Genomic DNA, 24,046 nt, shown 5'->3' on the forward strand with positions numbered 1-24,046 from the left:
TGGTTTTCTCCTTGGAAGGGTAGCAGTGGTAAGCAGATGTAGCTTCCCAGGTTGAAGTTAGGGGCAATATGTGTCTCACCAACACGGTGCCTGGCCAGGGATGAGCTATCATCCAGACCAGGGCTTTCCAAACTTGCTGTGATGAAGGAACAAAATTTTTTAATAGAAATTAAATAATATAAATAAAATAATAAAAATAAATTACAGGTGCCCTTTCAATGGGGTTATGTCCTGATAACATCCATCATAATTCAAAAATGCCATTAATTAAAAATATATCATAAATTGAAACTATTATAAACTGTAAGTTCCTCAACTTAAGATGGGGTTAGAATTTCTACTGACTGTACATTGCTTTTACACCATCATAAAGTTTAAAAGTTGAAAGTTGAACCATTCTAAGTTGGGGATCATTTGTACCAGATACATAAAATAAAGACCCCAAAGTATTGAAAAATATAAGCTCCAACTTTTAACTATTAAATTCAATTGCTACTAAGGTTTCCAAATTCGTATTTCTGTATTTAATCTCACTGACAGTCAGATCTGTAATTGAATGTTTGTGCTCTTCTCAAATTCATATGCTGAAATTCTAACCCCCAAGGTAAGCATACTAGGGGTAGGGCCCTTTGGGAGGTGACTAGGTCATGAGGGCTAAAGTATCTTTATGAAAGGGGCTCCTGAGAGCTGTCTTGCCTTTTCCATCATGGGAGAACACAACAAAAAGTCACTATGTATGAAGTAGGAAATGAGCACCAAATGGGCTTGGGCCTTGATCTTAGTCCCGTAGTTTTGATGAGTATGTCTAGCTTTACAGTTTTTCTGTGGTGATATCAGAAACAAATTCTGATATGTAATCACATGGGTTTTTACCTTGTCTTCTATTTTCTTAAACTTTCATCTCCCCTTAGCTGATACGGTTTCTCCCATGAACCTGCCAACTAACTTTGTTTGGCTGCATGGGGTAATAATTATACATGGTAATCTCTATCAATAGCAAAAATATAAAGAAATTGCTGTGTTTTAAACACGAATCTTTTCTTAATTCTTTGATTTAGAGAGATTTTTTAACCAAAATACTTATATTTCAAATTATAACAAATAATCTATTATTAAATTTATTCTGTAACTTCTCATTGATGTATGGCCAGAGGACATGCTGCTCACCAAAGAGAGAGAAAGAGACTTCCCTCAATAGAGAATGATCAAACTATAATCCTTTTTCCAGCATTCCTCTATCCAAGCAGGAAATGAAGCACATGTACTTTGTGGGTTTCCAAAGTTGCAGGGATGGGATTTGAACCATGATCAGCCATGTGGGAGCTAGCTCTCTGCACACAGCATTTAACCACTGTGTTACAGAGCTGGCCCTCCATCTTTAAGAATACGTTTATTGAATACCTACTTTGTGCGAAGTCCTGTGTTGGGATTATCAAAGTGACTAAACTATGATTGAACTAATGACCAGCCTATAGTTCATCAGGATTGTCAATTTTAGAAAGGAGGGAAATGTATATGCCCCATTTCTTCACAGTTGTCTTGAGTCTCTCATGCATGAATCTTGGTCATAGTTCAATCCAAGTTAAACCCCAAAGATGGTCTTTGGTTGTTTTAGAACATTCAGTATAATCTCATTTTCCTGACCTAATCCCAGAATGAAACAATGGTCTAATTTGTCCAATCACAGTGAAGCCTTTCTTGGAGTTTTGTTCACGGTAAGGAAAGAGAAGCTTTCCAATCCTCAGTAGAAAGTGATGGTGGGGTGATAAATGGACTCTTTTATAAACATGATAGAAGTCAGCTGGATGGTGAAACCTACAAGAAGGAGAGCAGTGAGAAGAGAATTGAGAGAAACAGTCCAAGACATAATCAAACCAAACTTGTGGATTTTTTATATTACATGGGCAATAGATTCTATTGGTTTTCAGTCACTTGCAACAAAACAATATCAGGAAGTACCAACAGAACAAGGAAGGGGTGAAGTTGTCAAAACAAGAGTCAGAATTTTCTGAAGTAATTGCTGCCTTAAGTCATCTAAAAATTTATGTCATCTAAAATTGACCTGCAGGTTGATCTTAAATTCTAATTAATAATTTTTTCCCCTAAAAAAAGCAGGTGCAAATATTCTGGTCCCTCTTTCTAAAGGAAGGATGTCTTTAAGGAGTTAACTTTACGATCAAGGATTCTATTAGATACCATGTAATCTTCAGATAAGTATTTTATTTAAATTCTCTCCCGTTTAATATTTAGAATAGTCAAATATGTTTACAGAGTTGGAAATCACATGAACCAATAAAGAAACTAATGAAAAGATAAGTAGCGTCATTCTTTTTTTTTTTTTTCTTTTGGAGAGATTTTCCCTGTAGGGCGCGTGTGCTCGCCAGACAGACAGAGAGAGACATAGAGACAGAAAGCGAGAAATCACCCCCCGGGGGGATGGTCACGCCGCAATCCCTTCTCCTCCATTCTCCGCTCGGGATCTTGGGCACGCACGCACACACGCCCGGCGTGAGTTTGAAGTCACCGGGTCCGGGACACGAACCGCGGTCAACTACGTGGGAGTCCAGCGACATAGCCATTATGCTAACTGCTGGTTCCCAGTAGCGTCATTCTTTTTTTTTTTTTTCTTTTGGAGAGATTTTCCCTGTAGGGCGCGTGTGCTCGCCAGACAGACAGAGAGAGACATAGAGACAGAAAGCGAGAAATCACCCCCCGGGGGGATGGTCACGCCGCAATCCCTTCTCCTCCATTCTCCGCTCGGGATCTTGGGCACGCACGCACACACGCCCGGCGTGAGTTTGAAGTCACCGGGTCCGGGACACGAACCGCGGTCAACTACGTGGGAGTCCAGCGACATAGCCATTATGCTAACTGCTGGTTCCCAGTAGCGTCATTCTTATACTCATCTCCGTAATTGACGACTGCCCGTAAGTCTAGTTACTCAGCTAGGACGTCCCAGCCGAGCACTCTATGATTTTATGTATCTGATCAGAAGCTACTTGGGACTTGACACTGTGTGTGGCTCTGTGAATTCCAAACATTTGCTATTGATAGTCTGTAGAATACTAAGCATCTCAGTCATGTTAAGTGAAACACACTGAAAATGACCAGCTGGCTATCTTTAAAATTAATTTCAGTTAAGACATGTTTGGTTTATATAGGACCCACTGATATAAAAAAAAGTTTAGAAAGAATACTGCTTTTCTATTTTAAAACATTTCACCCATGAAACAATGACTTCATCACTTTATTTCTTAGACAGGGTGGTCCAGATAAGTTGCAAAAACACTAGGTGGCACTATAGTTTGAAATATCATTCAGATAAGTTCTAAGCTAAGATATACATGAGAGCAGGTAAAACAACAACAAAAAGGAAGGAAGCTAAAGGAATATAGACCCATATTTAAGAAAATATTAAATACTGAAATTCTTTGGTAATTATTAGAAAAAAGGAATTTACCTTATGCAGTTAATGAATTATTAATTAATTTGCATAATCCATCTAATAGACTTTTTAAAAAGTTAATTTCCCCCCTCCAAATTGAAATAAGATCGGGACTTTTTGGAAGGCAGCAACTGATTAAACCAGTTACAATTACTTAAAAATCTTTCATTCATCAGATGAAGTATAAATTTAGATTTTAATATGTCAATCAAATTTTACAACTAAAGAATATTTTTACCAAAAAAGTCAAGTAAAATATATACGAATATTCCTTAATAAAAGAATACATTATGTGAGAAGTTATGTATGTATGGTTTATAGATTTTTTTCTACTTAAATCATAGGTACATAGATAATTTATATTCAATAAACCCAGTAAACTATGCCTTTTATGAATTTAGGATCTTTGCCTAAAGTGACTGGTATACATAAAAATCCAGAATTTCCAGGGCCAACAGGTGGCATAGTGGTTAAGGTGGCTGGACTCCCACATGGCTGACTGTGTTCAAGTCCCAGACCTGGCAGCATGCCTTTTCACTTGCATTCTCTCTCTCTCGTCAACTTCAAAATAAAATAAAATAAAATAAAATAAAATTATAGGACCCACTGATATAAAAAAAAGTTTAGAAAGAATACTGCTTTTCTATTTTAAAACATTTCACCCATGAAACAATGACTTCATCACTTTATTTCTTAGACAGGGTGGTCCAGATAAGTTGCAAAAACACTAGGTGGCACTATAGTTTGAAATATCATTCAGATAAGTTCTAAGCTAAGATATACATGAGAGCAGGTAAAACAACAACAAAAAGGAAGGAAGCTAAAGGAATATAGACCCATATTTAAGAAAATATTAAATACTGAAATTCTTTGGTAATTATTAGAAAAAAGGAATTTACCTTATGCAGTTAATGAATTATTAATTAATTTGCATAATCCATCTAATAGACTTTTTAAAAAGTTAATTTCCCCCCTCCAAATTGAAATAAGATCGGGACTTTTTGGAAGGCAGCAACTGATTAAACCAGTTACAATTACTTAAAAATCTTTCATTCATCAGATGAAGTATAAATTTAGATTTTAATATGTCAATCAAATTTTACAACTAAAGAATATTTTTACCAAAAAAGTCAAGTAAAATATATACGAATATTCCTTAATAAAAGAATACATTATGTGAGAAGTTATGTATGTATGGTTTATAGATTTTTTTCTACTTAAATCATAGGTACATAGATAATTTATATTCAATAAACCCAGTAAACTATGCCTTTTATGAATTTAGGATCTTTGCCTAAAGTGACTGGTATACATAAAAATCCAGAATTTCCAGGGCCAACAGGTGGCATAGTGGTTAAGGTGGCTGGACTCCCACATGGCTGACTGTGTTCAAGTCCCAGACCTGGCAGCATGCCTTTTCACTTGCATTCTCTCTCTCTCGTCAACTTCAAAATAAAATAAAATAAAATAAAATAAAATAAAATAAAATTGCAAAATTTTCTCCATCATTCATGGTCTTTGGTAGCCAATTTAAAATTAAGACCCTGAGAGAGAATGTGGGGGGATTGTCAGTGCTCTGAGTGAGGTCCACTCAGCTCCACCTTAATGGGATTCTGAGCCACCCAGAGAGATCTGTTTCCAAATTCATATCCTCTGACCTTCACAGCTGTCTACATATGTGATATTTAATGGTAGGTCTTGTAAAACTCCCTCTCAAAGTCAGAAAGTAAAACTCAATGATAAATAAAATTGATTTTTAAAAACTTCATCTGAATAAAATTTGATTTTATGTAACCAAAGGCTTTAACACTAGGTGTGTACACATTAGAATAAATGAAAACTTCTTTCTGCCCCTTGTGAGAGAAAAAAAAAAATGTGCTCTCTATTTTGATGGATCAATTTATCCTTCCTAATATTCTCTGGTATACCTCAATCTCTCTTGTAGAATCCAGTCCTGTTGGGACCAGCAAATGGCATAATGGCTATGTTGCTGGACTCCCATGTAGTCTACCATGGTTCAAGTCCTGTACCCGGTGGCTTAAACTCATGCTGGGCACGTGTGTGTGTGCCCAAGATCCTTAGAGGAGAATGGAGGAGAAGGGATTGCAGCATGGCTAAACCCCTGAGGGGTGATTTCTTACTTTCTGTCTCTGTCTCTCTCTTTCTGATAAGCACACATGCCCTATAGCAAAAGCCTCTCCCAAAAAATAAGAATCCAGTTCTGTTAAGTTTTGTACTTTTTTAAAAAAGAATTATTTTATTTAACTTAATTTACTTATTTATGTATTTTAACTTGACCAGGGAGGGACAGAGTGGGAGAGAGAGAGAGAGAAAGTGAGAAAGCAAGCCACCAGGTCTGGGATTCAAACCGTGGTCGTCCATGTGGGATTCCAATTCCCTTAACCACTATGCCACCTGCCGGGCTCCAGTCCCGTTAAGTGACTAGAAAGAGATATTTCTTAAATAGTTGAGTAGGTTCTGTTAGAAATTTTCCCAAAACTGTCTTTACTCATGAAATTGCTATTGTGACCAAAAAGTTTCCAATACATTCACTAGATAAGAATATCATCATCATAATGTAAATTAGCTGACAAAACTGGAAAGAGGTTTGTAAAAATTGGACTAATAACTTGTTTGGATTGTTGGCTTAAGAAATGAAAATATTTTAATTTTGGAGACAGAAACTTGAATCATAATCAACTAGAAAAGAAAGCAAGAGGTCTACAGCTCCATTGCAGGTTTTGAAGATGAAGATGGGCAGAGGGAAATGGGAGAGTGGCACGTAGTGAGGCCCTAAGAGCAAACTCTAGGAACCCAAAGCAATCGTAGCTGATAGCCTGTAAGGAAGCAGAAATTCCGGTTCTTCAACTTCAAGGAATTGAATTTTGCCAGTATCCAGGGATTTGGAGGTGGACCTTGGGCCTCAGGTGTGATCACAACCTCAGCCAATTGAGTTTGCCCAAGGATCTAGGTCTCCATGCCTAGACTTCGGCCCTTTGGCGCCATGCGGCAAAATATGTTATTTAAACTGCTACATTTGTTGTAATTGGTTATGCATCAACTGAAAGCGAATAAAATTCTGAACTTCCCAGACACAATTCTAAAGTCCAATTTCTCTCTTTCTTCCTTCCTTACATTTAATAATTTTTTCTGTCAGTATAAAGTTTCTTCCTGAAGATACCAGATCCAGGCGGAAGGAGGGGGAAAGCCACAACCTGGGATGAGCAGATGGTGTAGCAGTTCTGTTGCTGGACTCCCACATGACCAACAGTGGTTTGGGTCCCAGACCCAGTGGCTTCAAAATCACACCAGGTAAGTGTGATCCTTGGAAGAGAATGGGGGAGAAGAGATTGTGGCGTGGCCATCCCCTCGCTGTGTCTGTCTCTCTCTGTCTTTTTCCAGCAAGCACACACACCTTAAGGCAAAAACCTCTTTTAAAAAAAAGCCACAATAAATATAATATTTTGTATAAGGCTAAATATTATTGGGCTTTTGTAACTTATTTTTTCCTTTTAAACTTTTTAAAATATATTTGATCACTGTGTATTGTTACAGCTTGCAAAATGAATTTTTGAGCATGAATACACTATATATTAGTCCACTTAAAGATATTATACACCTTTTTATCAACAGATAATTTCCCATTTTTGTGTCCCTTTAATGTTTTGCTTCTTCTTTTCTCCCTTCATTCCCTTCTTCTTACCCTCTCCCTCTTCCCACACTTTCTCTAGTATCCATAATTGTACTCTATGCTTTTATAGCTTCCAGTCTTTCATATTCTGCTATAGAGTGTAGACATTCAGTATATATTAAGTGGAGACATACAATGTCTCTCTTTCACAGTCTGGCTTGCTTTGCTCAACAGTAAATCTTCCAGATTCACTCACTTTCTATCGAATGCCAGGGTCTCATCATTTTTGATTACTGAGTAGTATTGCATAGTGTATATGTGCCACACTTTTTCAATCCATTCATCTGTTCATTTGGGTTGGTTCCATGCCTTAGCAATTGTGAATAATACCACAATGCTTCTTCACATTTGGGACCTATCAGTACTGGCATTTTCAGTTCCTCTAAATCTCAAATTTCTGGACTATTCTAATTTATATTCTTGCAAATCTGCCAGGTCCTATGTTCTTCTCTTTCTCATATATCCTTGATCAATGAAACCAGTTACAATTATACATACTGCTAATGTTAGAAAATCTGAATGAGAAAGGTAATTTCACAAGAAAAAACAAATTCAAATTTTTTTTGTAAAAAGAAAACATTTCATACAAACCAATAATAGGACAAAAATGGCAGTTCCGAAAGAACGACTTAAAAAAACATAAGGATTAAGATCATAGTTTTTTTTTTTTTTTTAACCACAATTCATTAAAACCCACAAGGATTAGCAACTCTGATGCTATTTATAAACTTCCATAAGCAGAGGGGAAAAAGGGAGTTTCTCATTTTTCTTCATAAGCAATTATAACTTTTGTTCCAAAACCTGACAAAGGAGAATAAAGGTAAAAGATATAGTCGAATCTCCCTTTAGAGTATGATATATAATCAGAAAGCTGACAATATTTAGTTTTTAAATATATATGTAAAAAAATCCTAAAATATTAGCAAAGAATTCTGTTCTTTTTTATCATACAAGAATAAAACCCTGTCACCACATGAAGTAGATACAGTGACATGAGCATTGTTTAATATGAGCAGTGATTAGCAAAATAAAATACATCTTATAATGCAAATAAACCAAAAGAGATAGACCTTTATAGATTTTAATAAAAACGTTTGATGACATTTAACATTTATTTCTGATTAAAGGCCTAAGTTAAATAATGATATAACTTATTTTCTCAATGTGAGGAAGGGGTGGAAATTTAGTTTTAGTTGACAACCAATGTCACGCTTGATGGAAAGACCCTGAAGAGAGAATCAGAAATAGCATGATCATTTTTTAAAATAAACTATTAGTACTTGACATTCAAGTTAAAGTTACTTTAGACCAAAAGATGTAAATATGATCATAATTTTCAAGTAATATGAGTGCATATTTAAAGGATTCAAATAACCAACTAAAAATTAAAACTAATTTTAAAACATTATGGGTAAGGCAAAGCAGCAAATTAAAAAAGTACATAAAAATATTTTAAATGTTAATATTAATTAGCTAAATATATTGGCTAAAAGTCTTATTTTTAATAGCAACACAAAATAAATGCCTAAAAAATGTTTACTGAGTGTGAAAAACAAATTATAATTCTTTTTAAAAGTCATTCTAAAAAAATTAATATACTGTTAGCAACAAAAAGACACTTAACGAATCAACTAGAAAGCTCACAATTTATACCATCATGTATTCCACCTGAATTAGAGACTAACTATAAATAATTAAATTACAAAACTAGAATAAAGTAATGGTGAGTATTTTCAATTTGGGTGTAAAAAGACTAAAAAGACACATTACTTCAAAGGAAAAAAATTGATTTTATCAGGACCATCAAGTGGCATAATGGTTATGTCACTAGACTCCCACTTAGTCGAGTGCAGTTTGAGTCTGGACCCTGTGACTTAAACCCAGGCCATGTGCATGTGCTTACACACCCAAGATCCTGAGGAGAGAATGAAGGAGAAGGGATTGCTGCATGGCCATTCCCCCCACCATGGGTGCTTTCTTGCTTTCTGTCTCTCTGTCTTTCTATGGCTCTCTGATGAGCACAAATGACCTATAGCAAAAATCTCTCTCTCTAAAAAGAATTCTACTACTACTAATAATTTTATCAGAGATCTTAAAAGGAACCATTTTCAGTGGAGAAAAGACAGTGGTCAAAAGACTAGGTTCTCTTTCCCAAGGACTGACACATCAGAATCTTCATGAGAGAGAGAGAGAGAGTGTGTGTGTGTGTGTGTGTGTGTGTGTGTGAGAGAGAGAGAGAGAGAGAGAGAGAGAGAAGAGGGAGCATTCTTAAATCATTCTTGCTTTATGTAATTTTTAATTTTTATTTTTTTTAGCTGTCGCTCATTGAGTGTGTATTATGTTCCAGGTTATGATCATGTGAGGGAGGTATCATTATTTTCATTTTATTGATGAAGATGGAAACTTAGAGAAGTAATTATCAACATTATTATAGATACCAAAGTAACATTCTTTTTTTTTTTTCTTGGAGAGATTTTTGCTATAGGACGTGTATGCTCGCCAGGAAGACAGAGACAGAGAGACAGAAAGCGAGAAATCACCCCCCAGAAGGGATGGTCATGCCGCAATCCCTTCTCCTCCATTCTCCTCTCAGGATCTTAGGCACGCTCGCGCACGTGTCCAGTGTGAGTTTAAGCCATTGGGTTGGGGACTCGAACCATGGTCAACTACATGGGAGTCCAGTGACATAGCCATTACGCTAACTGCTGGTCACACAAAGTAACATTATTAGTGGCTTGAATATTCTGCATATTGTGTTAAATATTTTACAAGGATTCTCATTTAATTCTCACAATGATTCTGTGAGTAGAAACTATTACTTTTTAAATATTCAGATAAGAAATTTTATGCTCAAAAAGGTTAAATAATGGAGGGGCTTGTGGCAGTCTGGAACTGAGCCCATCTATGCCTTCACTCACCCCTCTCACTGACCAGGGCTCTGAATCATTAGTTATTTAAATTGTATTGAAATTCTAAAATAATCTTGAAGGTATAGATGAGAGTTTTGTTTTTCTAAAACATATGTGTTTGAAGATGTTGAGAAACACTTATTGAAATGTCTATAAATTCAGTAAATACCAACTAGTTATAAAATATAATGTAAAAATTGGGGGAAATTATTTGTAACCTTTTTAATAGTATTAGTTGAATGTCTACTATGTGTGAGCACTGTTTTAAACACTAAATATACATAAAAGAAAGAAATTAGTCCTTTTATCCTAAAATAGGGTTAATATCCTTACAAATCATCATCAACAACAATAATGAAAAAAGTAGCAACCCATATAAAAGAAAATGAGAATGTAAATAGGCAAGAATAAAATGAACTCACAGAAACACATGCTCACACTCATCGATCATGAAGGAAATGAGATGTAAATGACAATCATATATCACTTTGGGGGTATCATAAGAACAAAGGTTTAAAAGAATAATTACATGTAAAGTTGAAGTTGGTATATGAAAGACCATAAATGCCCTATCAGTATAAATGGGCCTAGAATGTGGTATAAAGCCGTGGGACAGGACAATTACATTCTCTCAGAACCAGATCTAAAAAACGAAAACTAATCAAATTGGAATTTACATATAATGGAATATTATTTAATCATTAAACATAATGGTTAGATTGCTACTTACCAATAAGAAAGGTCATTAAGAAGTGAATACTATTATTATGTGAATAATGAGGTTACAGAGAAAAATGGATGAAAATTTTTTGGAGAGATTTTGCTATAGGGTGCATGAGCTCGCTAGAGAGATGGACAGAGGCAGAAAGCAGATAGTCACCCCCCAGGAGGGATGGCCACGCTGCAATCCTTTCTCCTCCATTCTCCTCTCTGGACTTTGGGCATGCACGCATGCACATGCACCTGGCATAAATTTCAAGCCACCAGGTCCAGGACTCGAACCACAGTCGATTATGTGGTAGTCCAACAACATAACCATTACACCATCTGCTGGTCCCAGAAATGAACTCATTTTTATGAAAGTTAATAAATCTCTATCCTGGTAAAAATATTGGAAGATTTAAGTTTTTTACATTGTACATCAAAGTCTTAATAATAACATATAATTTCTACTTTTTAGCCTACACCTAAATCACACTAAAGTTATGTGAATCCACTAAGTTAAAAGCAGCAAGTCAGAGACTCCCCTCAGCTGATGGGATCTTAGAGACAAGGAGTCTGCAGTTCAGTCCTCACTGTTGTTCTCCTCTACCTCTGCTCCCTGTCTAAATTCTCTAAAGCCTGTCCTGTGCAGACACAGATAAAATACGCTAGAATTAGAGAGTGTTATCTTCTAGAAAATAATGCAAGACACAATCATTTAGTATGTATCAGTCTCTAAATATAGAATATTACTACCAATGTCTCAGTCATTAAAGATGTGGAAGCTCTGAGTCATGCTTGGCTGGACAAACATCTTATTTTACCCTAGCATTTGGACTACATCTTTATATTTCATCAGGTGAGCCAAATGTAGCATCGGGAACAGCTAATTCCCTCTGCTTTCCTGGCTGCTGCTATTAAATTACATTTTTAATCACTACCCAAGTGCAAAGGTACTAAGTGAAGAAACTACAACTTTATGTTGGGACTGAGGTAATGCAATAAGCTCAGAATTTGTCTATTTGGGGCTACTAGTTTACGTGTTCATTTAATTGACAAATCAAATGAGTGCTTTCCCCGTGCGCTAAGTTGATTGTTGATTTTTTTTTAACTGAGTAGAACTGCCAATGGTATTGGTACTACGTAGATGTAATCTCTCTTTTTAAGATTTTATTTTTTTTTATACATTCAGTCACTGTATATCATTACAGCATGCAAGACTAACTTCCAGAGTGAATATGCTGCATATTAGTCCAGTAAAAGATATTGCCATAACATGTTATTAACAACTTTCCATATTTGTGTCTCTTAAATGTTTTGCTTCTTTCTTTTTTCCCCTTGATTTCCTTCCTCTCATCCTCCCCCATTTCCCATCTTCCTCCTACAGTGTATCTAGTATCCACAATTGTTTTCCAGCTTTAGATCTTTTAGTTTTTGCCATAGATGTAGTCTTAAATATTTTATTAATAAAAGATCCCTTTGGACCTAAAAAAAAGAGCATTTTTATTGTAGAAATGACAATAAATTGTTTAGGTCCAATTTTTAGTTGGAAATTTCCATCTAGTTTAAAGCAAGGCATTCAGTTTATAAAGGATATAAAGCCCTTTATTATGAGAATGTTAGGTTTACCTGTCAAAAAAAAAGCATAGATTTGTCTTCTATAATACCCAATTTGGAAAAAAAAAAAATGAGAGAGAGAGAGAGAGAGATCTGTTTTAGTTCATTATTGTGTTGCTAGAAAACATACCTAAGACTGTGTAATTTTTTTTTTTTTGAGAGGTTTTTCACTATAGGGCGCATGCGCTCGCCAGACAGACAGAAACAGAGAGACAGAAAGCGAGAAATCACCCCCCAGAGGGGATGGCTATGCCGCAGTCCCTTCTCCTCCATTCTCCTCTCGGGATCTTGGGCACGCATGCATACGCGCGCAGCGTGGTTTTTAAGCCACCGGGTCCAGAAAGCGAACTGTGGTCAACTACGTGGGAGTCCAGCGACATAGCCATTACGCTAACTGCTGGTTCCCAAGACTGTAGTTTTTAAGGAAAAGAGGTTTATTTGGCTCATAATTCTGGTGATAGGAAAATCCACGTGTGAGGCCAGTATCAGAGCATGGCTGACAGTAGAGAACTCAGGCACTTACAAAGAAAGAGAGCAGGAAGCCAATTTTCCAGTTACTCCATTTGTCCCTCCCATGCTCCCAGCTGATGAGATAGTGCTTTCCCATTAGGTTTTTCCTTCTAAAAGTCTCACCACCTCCCAAAATCATTGTCCGGGGGACTAAGCTTCCATACATGCGCCTTTGAAGGAAAAATAATTATCCAAACCATAACAAAGGCTAAAACTGAAGAACCTTATATGCTCAAGTATTGCATACTATTCACAACTAACCCCTCAAAAACATCCAAATTTAAGATGTATGTCAATATTCAAAAAATTGTAAGATTTTTGCCATAGGACAAACCTCTCTCATCAGAAAGGAGAGAAACAGAAAGAGACAGTGAAAGACAAAAGGAGAAATCATCCCCTGGGGGGATGGCCACATGGCCACATTGCAATCCCTTCTCCTCCATTCTCTTCCTGGGATTTTGGGCACACATGCATGCACATCCAGAGTGATTTTCAAACAGCCAGGTCCCGGACTCAAACTGCTGTTAGTCATGTTGAAGTCCAACACCTTAACCACTATACCACCTGCTGGGCCCTTAAATAATTGGGTTGTCAAAAAAGTCATGACATGTTTTTCGATGCAAAAATGTGTCACAACTTCTGACAACCCAATAATATGTCGAAATTATCATTTAAAAATTTGACTTAAATTGTGTCTCACAATGTATAAAGGACTTTACATAGTTCTCATTTGAGATAACTCACAAAAAATTCTTACAGCTTAGGAGGCTAAATGTCCTACCCTGAGATACTTAAGTGGTGAGTTGGAAGGTTCAGTTCAAGTCTAGTTCTTCTGAGTCTATATTTGGTAATACCTTCAGTACTATCACATTTACTTTGCACTATGTTTTCTTAGAGCTATTTTTGAAATTAGCACAACTTTGAGTAAAATGGGCCATAAATCTTACATGTCCATCAACTCTAGGCATTAGTACAGAGAACAAAATAGTATAATGACTTTTATGCCGGTCCTCCCACCCTGACACTGATCTCTTTCCTACTATTCCTAAATACGGCCTCAGAATCCTTCACGGCATAACGCTCCACGCAATCAATATAGATTAATCGGATTTAGAATACCAGAGAAAATCTATTTTTTTCACCTGTGGAATAATGTTTTGTTACACTTCATTATTCTAATTCTTCAGAATTACAAAATCATAAAAATTTAAATGCCTCTACAATGAATAATTTTCTATAATTTTAATCATAGATGATTAGTAACTCTTAGCCTTCCAATTTTACCTCTTCTCATTCCATCACAAAACTGTTTCACAAAATCTGTTTTTATCACGGTACCTCTTTGTTTCAATGTCCCCTTTGCTTCTCCAATGACTACTAAACACATTCAAACTTGTTCTGGCATCTAAAATCAATGTCATCTAGCCCAGACTCTTTTTAATCTCATGTCTCTATATTTTGCAACAAGAATACCATTTCCAGACAACGATGACTACTTATTTCATAATAAATTCTTCTTTACACCATACTCTTTCCTTGATGAGCTGTCAAAAATGTCCTCTTTCTTTCTTATCTTTTCTTTTAACATTTTTTTGGAGAGGTTTTTGCTATAGGGCCTGTGTGCTTGCCAGAGAGACAGAGAGAGAGGGAGAGACAGAAAGCGAGAAAGCACCCCCTAAGGGGAATGGCCACGCCACAATCCCTTCTCCTCCATTCTCCTCTCGGGATCTTGGGCACACACACACACACACACATACACACACACACACACACACACACACACACACATGCCCAGCATGAGTTTAAGCACCAGGTCCAGGACTCAAACTGCAGTGAAGTACATGGGAGTCCAGTAACATAGTCATTACAACAACTGCTGGTCCTTCTTTACTTTACTCTAGCTTTATTCATCAAAATCCTTGCCAATTTTCTAGGTTGACCAAATTTTGTCTGCTTTTTATTCTGAGTATTCCACTTACTAGCAATATGAGCTCAAAAGAGTTACTTAATTTTACTGTGCTTCAGCTTCATCATTTATAAAATGGAGAACAATAATTCCCTTGGGGAATTGTTATGAAGATTATATAAGTTGCTTTATGCAAAGGTCTTTAAACAACTACTAGAAGATAGTAAATGCTATACAAGCATTCGCTATTAGTACTATCATTATCATAGTACTATCATTATCATCTACGAAGTTATTACTAGTCTTTCATTGTACTCTAATAATAAGATATTTCATTGTACTCTAGTAATAAGACAAGACATCACACACTGCCTTCATTCATTAGCATTTGTGTATATGTCGTGTTCTCTTCTAAATTTTAAGTTCTTATTCGAAAGTTACCATGAATTTAACTAACTTCTCTATTTCCCAAAAATGAATACACGATGAGCATTATAGGTGATCAACAGATACCTGTTGAATCCACTGTTTTCACAAAAAAAAAAATGCTATCTGTAGACATAATACATAGGATATTTTAAAAATTGATTGCCTTTTTCCATCTTACACAATAAGAAGTTACTCATTAGAAACTCAGAGCAAACAATGAACTTCTTTCTTTCAATATAATACACAGCTGGGTTCACCTTACCATGTCTTGATTGATACCAACTTTATAAACGTTTGCACTAAAACCAAACTGGACTTGGTGCAGTCGTGATGGACTATCTGTACAGCAAGTAGATCCCTTGGTATAACTGACTGTGTAATGGCTCAAATTAAGAAATTGGGGCAAAAGTACCCAGTGGCTCTAAGGATCACCAAGGATCCAAAATGTGAATGATTACCATGCAGACACAAAGGAACCTGCTTAGTATAGAGAGGAACTCAGCACAAGTATTACGTTGTGACCACAGTTGACCGAGACCTTAAACGATTAATCCAGAAGATCTTGAGAGTTCCTAGCATGTACATTTCTAACCACAGATACAACATTGAGCAGATGCCAAATGATTATGGAGCCCCTTCCTGGGATCTAATTCTTAAAAGACAAAGTTCCTCTGCCTTTCTTTGACCAGTTTTTTCTGTTGCCAGTTCATTAAACATGCTGTATGTCGTGAATTATTATTCTATTCACTTATTTGCTGTAGTATGAGCTGAGTACAGTTCAATACTTACTTTCCAATGCTATTTTGAAAGAAAACAAAACAAAACAAAAAAAGGATTGCAATTCACCCTACAACTTCTGCTTTAGGGTACTTAAATTATTCCAAACAAATTACTACTTCTCTCATTTAATTGATCTCTGTGGACAAAAATACTTCAATCATGATTTTTTGCTTGATTTCAGTGATTTTTTTTAAGCTTAATGGTTTTCCTCAAGTCTAGCCAAATTCTCTTGATACAGTTGGTATCTCACAAATACATTATCTTCTCAGTGTTTAATCCAAGTAAAACAAGATTATTAGCTTGCTTCTCAAAGAATCCATTTTTCTTGTCTTTTAGCTAACTTGAATCCACTTCAAGACACATTCTCATTCCTACACTGAAAACTGTAGGAATATAGAAATCAGTGCCCCAAATCAAGAATGAATGACTTACTGGATACATTGAAATATTATCTTTTTTTTTTTTGGCAAAAGTTGCACTTTTGCCTTGTGCTTGCTGTGATTGATAAGGTCCTCAGAATGTGCTGTATTTGTATGGATTCTTTCCATCCCAGAGCTGTCTGATTTATTTTAGTCCGTAAGTGAACTGTTTTGCAATGTGGTCTATAAACCGTTCTCAGATATATCTAGGAAATTCTAGGAGGTGTTATGTGCTCCAGCTAATTTAGTGTCATGAGCAGATGTGATGAAATCTCAATTTCTTCATCCAGATTAAAGATCAAATAAAATCAGCCCTTGAGAGACTCCAGAGGAGCAACTCTGAATGGGTGATCTCTCAGCTTTTATGTACCCAGTACCAGGGGCTAGGTCTAGGTTTAATCTTTTTAGCTTGTAGACAAGACTGCCAAGAGGTGAGTAAGTGGTGGTGGTAAAGGAGACTCTAAAACCTTATTAAAATCTGTTAGGGTATGCCTATTACTTTTCCTCGGTCTAAATGCAGCTCACCTCTCACATAGCACGGATGCAATATTTTATAACATGACTCACTGTGTAAAGAATCATGGCTCTTACATCTAATGCTTTGTGTTTTCTTGCATCACCGGAGTTAATCCCTGGATCATTTTTAATAATTAGTGTGTTTTTGCTAGTACTTTTTAGGTTGTCCCTGTCCAAAAAACTATTTTAAGAATGCTTCTATACACTGTAGCAAAGACCAAGTTTACAAAATAGTGGATGAATTTGTGTTTGAAAGCCCAAAGTGATAAATGGTAACCACAAAAATCCCACATGTGAAGAAATATTCTGTTCTTTTAGGAAAAAGAAAGGCAGTAAGGGAAGATTAGATCTAAAGTTTTCCCAAAGGCTTATACCCTGAAAATTGGAAAAAGACCAAACTCTGGAAACTGTTAAGATTTTTTTAAAGGGATTAGGCCTGAAAGCAGGCTGAGGGATAACTACTCTAAACTGAGAGATGGATTGTGCCCAATTGATATCATATGTCTGAAGTTAAATACCAAGTAATCTTTCCATTTTACTTTTCATGATAGTGACAGGCAAATCAGAATCTATTTTTGACGCTCTTTCATGGCAGATACTGGAGAATCTGTCCTGCCTTTGTACATTTGGTGTTTATGACAGGTCATACTTTCTTTGAAAGCCATAGGCATTGAATATATATTAACCCAGGAAGTGGCATAAATGGCCCAATAGAGATGTTACTAGTCCCCAAATTGTATCTATAGCTTTGAAAATCTGCCAAGAGAAGTTTATAAAAAAAAAAAAATCCTTCAATGCAGCTGCATTTTCACTTGAAATGAAGATAATTTGTTTCTCTCATTGTAAAAATTCTAGATATTCACTGCTTTATAAAAAGAAATAAAGATATTTACAAAGAATGAAGCAAAATAATGTGAGAGCCTTCTGCTTAAGGAACCACCTTTAACTTATCTGTAAGCATCGTTTTATCTCTATGCATGAATAAGCACACATAAAATTGTGTATGCATGTTTACATGCGTAGGATTATATTATGCAGTATTTTTTCATTCCACATTATATTTTCATGTGAATAAATACATTTTTTAATGAGCATCTAGAATTATATTAGATGGGAGCAGCAGATGGCATAATGGTTACATTGCCGAAATCCCACATGACTGATGGTAGTTGAAGTCCCAGACCCAGTGGCTTCAAACTCACATCAGGTGCATGTGCGTGCATCCAAAATCCTAAGAGAAGAATGGAGAAGGAATTGCAGTGAGGCCATGCCCCCCCCTGGGGGGGATGGTGATTTCTCGCTTTCTGTCTCTCTGTCACTCTAGTGAGTACACATGCCCTATAGCAAAAATCTATTTAAAAAGAATTATATTAGATGTATGTACGTTTAGGCTGGATTTTTATTTTTATATTTTGCTATAACAAATAAAACTGTTATAAACAAACTTCAGCAAATGTATTTGCAGAGTGGTGTAATCATCCTTAAGATACATGATTAGATATGAATTTTATGGCACAAAAGGGTTGTTGATTTACACTTTTGATAAATATTACCTGACTGCTTCCTAAAAGAGCTTTAGTATTCTGCTCTCAAAACAATGCATGATCAAGATTGTTTAGTTTGCTAACACTGAGATTACTCTTGCTAACACTGAGATTATTGTTGCAAACATCACATTTCAACTGTTTCCAATCTGGTGGATAAAAATTATATTTAATTGTTGTGTTTATTTTAACTTATTTGATAATAGACTTAATAAATATGAATTTTTACTTTTTTATGACTTGTCAGTTTATTATGTCCTCAGTCACCTATTTTTCTATTAATGAGTATATTTTAAAATTTACATATGAGAAATGAATGATTTTTTCTATTATATTTACTCAAATATTTTAGATTATTAGTCATCTTTTAGATTTATATATAGTATTTGTAATATTCTATAATAGTTATAATTGCTATAGACAAATTATTATGTAATCAGTTTTATTTTTCTGGTTTTGTTTTTCATTGTTATTGTACTAAACTGACAAATAATAATTGTACGTATTTATGAGTTATGGTGTAATATTTCAATATGTGTATGCAATGTGTAAGAATCAAATCAGGGCACTCATTTATCACTTCAAACATTTATCATCCTTTGTGTTGGGACTATTCAGTCATCTTATTTAGCTTTTTCAAAAAGTACAATAAATCATTATTATAGGTGGTCACTGTGCTGTAAGCCCTAGAACTTTCTTCTCCTATCTAGTTATTAGTTTATGTCTTCTAATCAAACTCTTCCAATCCGACCTCCCCTCACCAGCTACTCCCTCAATACCAGCTTTAGCTTCTGATAATCTCTATTCTACTCTCTACTTATGTCATTCAACTATTTTTAGCTTCCATGCATGAGAAAGAACATGCAGTATTTAACGTCTGTGTCTGGCTTATTTCACTTAACATAATGTCTTCTAGACTCATCCATGTTCTTGCAAATGACAGGATTTCATTTTCTGTTATTGTTGAATAGTATTCCATTGTGCGTATAAATTACATTTTAAAAAATTTATTCATCTGTTGATGGACATTTAAGTTGATTTCATGCCTTGGCTGTTTTGAGTACTGTTGTAACAAACATTTGAATGCACATAACTCTTTGGCATACTAATTTCATTTACTTTGGGTGTGTGTGTATATATACACACAGAAGTGGGATTGCTGGATAATATGGTTGTTCTATTTTTAGTTTTTTGAGGAAACACCACACTGTTTTCCATAGTGATTGTAGTAGTTTACAATCCCTCCAATCCCCACATCCTCATTACCACATGTGTTTTTTCTTTTCAATAATAGCTACTCTAACTGGAGTGAGTAGGTGTCTCATTATTGTTTAATTTTAATTTCTCTTATGTACAGCAATAGTGAGCATTTTTTCATGTACTTGTCAATTTGTATGTCTTCTTTTGAGAAATGTCATTCAGATCATTTTCCCATTTTAAAATCAAATGATTGGATTGACTTTTGTTTTGTTTTGTTTTGCTGTGCTGTGTCAGTTCCTTGTATACTGTGAATATTAATCCACTGTCAGATAAATACTTTGCAAATATTTTCTCCCATTCTACTGATTGCTTCCTCATCCTGGGCTAAGTATTCATTGTTTCCTTTGCTGTTCGAAGTTTTAGTTTCATATAGTCTCATTTGTCTATTTTTATTTTTGCTGTCTGTTCTTTTGATTTTATTTTGTAATAAATTTTTGCCCAGACCAAAGTTTCCCCTGTGTTTTCTTCTAGTATTCTCATTGTTTTGGGTCTTACATTTAAGGCTTTAATTCATTCTGAGTTGATTTTTGTGAATGATGACAGACAGGGGTCCATTTTATTCTCCTGCTTGTGGACATTCAGTTTTCCAAGCACTGCTTTTTGAAGAGACTGTCTTTTCCTCTATGTATGTTTTTTGCTACTTTGTTCTCTGTTCTGTTCCATTGGTTTACATGTCTGTTTTTATGCCAACACCATGCTTTTTTTTTTTTTTGATTACTATAACTTTTTGTAGTATGTTTGAAATCTGATAGCATGATGCCTCCAACTTCATTCTTGTTCCTCAAGATCATTTTGACTTCAAGATCTTTGTGGTCTCAAATGAATTTTAGACTTCTGGTTTTTATGTCATAACATGCTTAGGAAAATACTAAACCCTAATAATTCTGTGATTTTACTTTTTGCATTTAAAATTTGTGATTCATGCATGATTGGTTTTAATTTTTTGTTTGTTTTTTTGGTTTTGTTTTAAGGCACATGTGGTCCCTGGGAGAGACAGCAAGAAGGAAAATGAGAAGTTACCAACTAAGAAGGATGGCCATGTTGCAATCCCTTCTCCTCTATTCTTCTCTCAGAATTTATGGACATGGATAAACATGCACCTGGCATGATTTTCAAGCCACCAGGTCCAGGACTCAAACTGCAATCAGCCATGTGGAAGGCTAGCATCTTAACCTCCACACTATCTGCTGGCCCCAAGTGATTGATTTTGTCTGAAGATAAAATAGGGAACAAAAAGTAGTTTTAAGTTTAAATGACTAAAAAATTATTCTGATATTCTTTATTGAAAAGAAATTCTTTTGTTCTGTCATTTAAAACAACCTCCTCATCATATCCAAAGTTGCCATATGTACATGGTTGTCTTTTTGCAATATCTTTTCAGTTTAAATGGCCTATCTCTTTCTATAGTGGTAGTGTCAGCTTTAATTACTGTTGTTTTTAATATATCTTTATAGTAAGTGTACAAAGAACCTTCATTACATCTTAACTTTTATTCCTCTAGATGAAAGATTTAGTTAAGTTCTAAGTATTTTTCTAAACTTTTAAGTAAATTTAAGAGAACTACTTTTTTGTACTCTGATGGCTTTGTGATGTGTCAACTTGGCTAGGATAAACTATATTTCCCATAAGCCTTTCCTGTTGTTTTCAGTTAGAGTGGGTCACAGACTAGGCGGAGAGGTGAAACATCAGCCATTTTGTAGCTCACATACTTTATCACATATCTGCTGACTCACTTTGTTGCTATGAGGAATGTTAAAACTAAACTATTCTGGCCTAAAATGGCTGATATACTCCCATATTTGGATCCCTATGGATAAGATGAAATGGTATATGTTAGGTGGTTTTATTCTGTTTTTTGAGCTGGTTAACTAAGTTACAGCCAATCATGCTAGTCACACTTCAGTCGGTCTTAGAAAGCCCCTCTTTTAGGCTGTTTGTACAGCCTACCATCCACCTGTAACCAATGATCTCTCTACCTCACTCCCTCACTTATGTTTTGTATGACACTTGGCCTTTTCCTGCTTTACACTTTCCCATTCCACCCACATATATTCCTTGTAAACCATGCAGCTAGCCATAGCCTCTCAGAAGTCATCTTCCAGAGGCTACCTGATTTAAATCGCCTGCCCTTTGTTCAAATAAACTCTGTTAAATTTTGGTTTGTCTAAATTTGTTTTTAACGAGGAGCAGCTGGGCCTATAAATGTTCCTTTTTCTCCTGAATACTCCTTCAGCTTCTCTGACTCCTGGGCTAGGTATATGTAACTCTTGGGCCATAACAAAAGTTCTCAGCTCCTGCATGGTAACATACCATCAAGATCTGAAAAGGGGCCAGGACTAGGTTGAGAAAAACAGGGCGCTTAGGATGTGAAAGTTAAGGGGGTACTTCCTGTCAAATTTAAGCAAGTACTGTTGTGTACTGGCACAAACCTGAGACTGTGCTCCTTCTTAAATTTACACCCTAGAAAATATGCCTCCCACACCCTAGTTTTAGCACTATATGATTCTACAAGAACTGACCCAGGTTTTTGGTAGTCTTTGTGAACTTCAGATTTTGCTTGTGGGTTTTAGCTTGCTTTTGTTCTGTCCCACCTTATCATCCTGTCCTAACTGCTTGCTCTATGGATTTAAAGCTCTAGCATCAGACACTAAGACAACACTTTTCCAGAGATTGTTTAGCTCCCACAATTACAGAAGGACAAATTGCTGTAACAAATCCCTTTATACACATACACACACACACACACACACACACACACACACACACACACACACATATAATCTGGAAAATTAATAACGGCGGATTAAGTTGAATAGTCCCGGGCCAGACAATGATATGATGATTAAGGTGACTGACCAATCATGAAATTCGACTCCTGGACTTGGCAGCTCTGAAAACATGTAGGGCACATGTTCATGTATGCCCCAAATCCTGAAAAGATAAATGGAGGAGAAGGCATAATGGTATGAGCATCCCCAATGACGGGTGTTTTTTTACTCTCTCTCTCTCTCTCTTTCTGGCAAGTATATATACATAGAGTCCTCAGAAAAGTCATGACACATTTTTGCATCTGTCAAAACACATCATGACTTTTCTAATGACCTAATATATAATCTTAAGAATCAATAGTAGAAAAAAATAGATAACCAATAACATAACAAGCCAACAGTTTACAAAGAATTAAAAATTCAAATTAACATTTTAAGTGTTACCATTAATGAGAAAGTATAAGCACAGCAACTAAATATCATTTTCACCTATAGTATTGGTGATGATAACAAACAGATTTTCACCGTTTCATTCTTTTTCCTGCAAATCCTATGATACATGTTATATAAACTGATATAACTCGCTATTCCATCTTGTTGTGGTCATCTTCAGAACTTCAATCACCCCTTTTAGCTCACTAAAGATTTACCTACTGGTTCATCAGCTTCTCTACCACTAATTCTGTCATTCTTGATGATGTCTCATAAATTATCTATTTAACACACTGGATTCTCAGTCTCTCAAAAATCTTAACTTTTAAAGATCTTGCCTTCCACCTTACCTCAGCTGTCCTTTCCCATGGTGACATAAGAACATGTTGTTAATGGACATTGTGCCATATAAAACTCTTGATATCAAGCATCTAACTATCACAAAAGAATTGGTCAATTAGATGTATCAAAACTATAGAATTAGGGATCAGCAGTTAGCATAATGGCTATGTCGCTGGACTCCCATGTAGTCAACCATGGTTCGAGGCCCAGACCCAGTGGCTTAAAGTTCACATTGGGCGCATGTGCAGGCATGCTCAAGATCCTGAGAGAAGAATGGAGGAGAAGGGATTGCAGAATGGCCAATCCCCTGGGTGGTGATTTCTCACTTTCTGTCTCTTTGTCTCTCTCTGTCTTCCTGGTAGGAGCACGTGCCCTATAGCAAAAACTTCTAAAAACAAAACAAAACAAAACTATAGACCTCAAAGGTTTAAAAGCTTAAATAAGAACCTTATAAGTACCATTTTGCTGCAACTTGTTCTCATTTATAATAAGCATCTAATAAGCATTCTAGCACCTAGTTTTTAGTCTCTGATACCATTTTCAAACCAAAGGCAAATGTAAGAGCAGTTGAATCCATGTTTTGGGTGAGGAATAAATCCAGATGTGTCTACAGTACACCATTATTCCAAAAAGCAGGAATATATTTTAATGTGTTCAAATAACAAAGAAACTACTTATAGCTGTACTTTAAGACTGTTTCCAGAATTTTTTTCTAAAGAGAGATTTTTGCTATAGGGTGTGTCTGCTCTCCAGAGAGAAAGAAAGAAAGAAATCAC

The 24,046-nt window shown here is 35.7% G+C and overlaps 1 long non-coding RNA gene across 1 annotated transcript in view; it reads right to left on the bottom strand.

Moving 5' to 3' along the window:
* Nucleotides 1-1,345: 1,345 nt before the first annotated feature.
* LOC102471391 (uncharacterized) overlaps nt 1,346-24,046 on the bottom strand; it is a 51,143-nt gene continuing 28,442 nt past the window's right edge. The window contains exon 3 of the long non-coding RNA XR_334586.1: nt 1,346-1,815. This is a non-coding gene — a long non-coding RNA (uncharacterized LOC102471391). The remainder of the gene's footprint in view (nt 1,816-24,046) is intronic.

This window comes from Tupaia chinensis, unplaced genomic scaffold, assembly GCF_000334495.1.
Source record: "Tupaia chinensis unplaced genomic scaffold, TupChi_1.0 Scaffold000244_1, whole genome shotgun sequence".
Lineage (NCBI taxonomy): Eukaryota > Metazoa > Chordata > Mammalia > Scandentia > Tupaiidae > Tupaia > Tupaia belangeri.